Below are 1,047 nucleotides of genomic sequence, written 5' to 3'. Positions count from 1 at the left end.
GTTCTTTTATTAACGTAAAGAAACGAGCCTGATACGACTTGGCGTTGAACGTTGCAACCAACGATTCGTTCGATCTTTCTTCAATGGTGCAGAAAAAGTAAGGAAAGAAAGTTTCATTAATCGCACGTGTCTAACGTAGACGATGAATTCTTTTATCTTGTGCGTCAAATCGAACACCGAGGAGAGAACCGATCGCGCGGCGGTATTAATCATGCGGACGTTGCAATCGAGATGACAAAACCGAAACTACTTGTCCTTTCGTCGTCCACGGCACGTGGACACAATTGCCTGGTAATTTTATTGCATTCTACGCTCGGTAAGGCCTGGCTACTGCATGCAAGACCGGTTTTGCAAAGTGACTTTAACGCCTCGCTTATAATCTGGGATCACGGCTACTGGCTCGAGCTCCACAGAGAGCCTCTTTGTTCCACGTGAGCGTGACCGCAGCTCTGTCGGCTCTTACATATGCATGTATAGCTGAATTTAGTTTCGGATGTAATTAGCGAAATATAGATTTCCTTTCTGCCTCCCTTCTTCGCTGGTTTGACTCATTCCGAGCCACGTGCTGCTCTGCATCGGTAATCTCGTTCGGCCAGAGAGAAATTGACGAACCTTGGAGGATTTCTGTAATTCTCTGTGACGCGTGAATTTTTCTTTGTTTCTTCTTCTTATTCAATCTGTGACCTGATTTTTGTTTCTTTTTCGGAGGGGACGTTAGGTGATTTTTCGAATTTTAAAGTGATATTGTTCGGAGAATGGGAATGTTTAATTTAATTGCAAGTTAAAAGGAGAGGGGACGAGAAAGAAGGTGTAAGGTAGTGAAAGCTAGTAGCAAACAGACAGGTCACACTCTCACCTGGATATTAAAGCAACCTCTCACAACACCACTGGCGTAGTTTTCGTTTTCACTCGGCGATCAGGCTCACGTGACTGGTATCAATCGGTCGCGGTGGATTCACCGTCGACCGTGCGGCAAACGTGTTTCCCTACGGTCGCTCTCCGCGGGGCCATTATACACGAGCCACTAATTTCACCGGTCTGACTGTC

This window comes from Habropoda laboriosa, unplaced genomic scaffold (genome assembly GCF_001263275.1).
Source record: "Habropoda laboriosa isolate 0110345459 unplaced genomic scaffold, ASM126327v1 scaffold5, whole genome shotgun sequence".
NCBI classification, from domain to species: Eukaryota; Metazoa; Arthropoda; class Insecta; order Hymenoptera; family Apidae; genus Habropoda; species Habropoda laboriosa.
The sequence above is the reverse complement of the archived record's forward strand: the minus strand, read 5'-3'. Positions refer to the sequence as shown.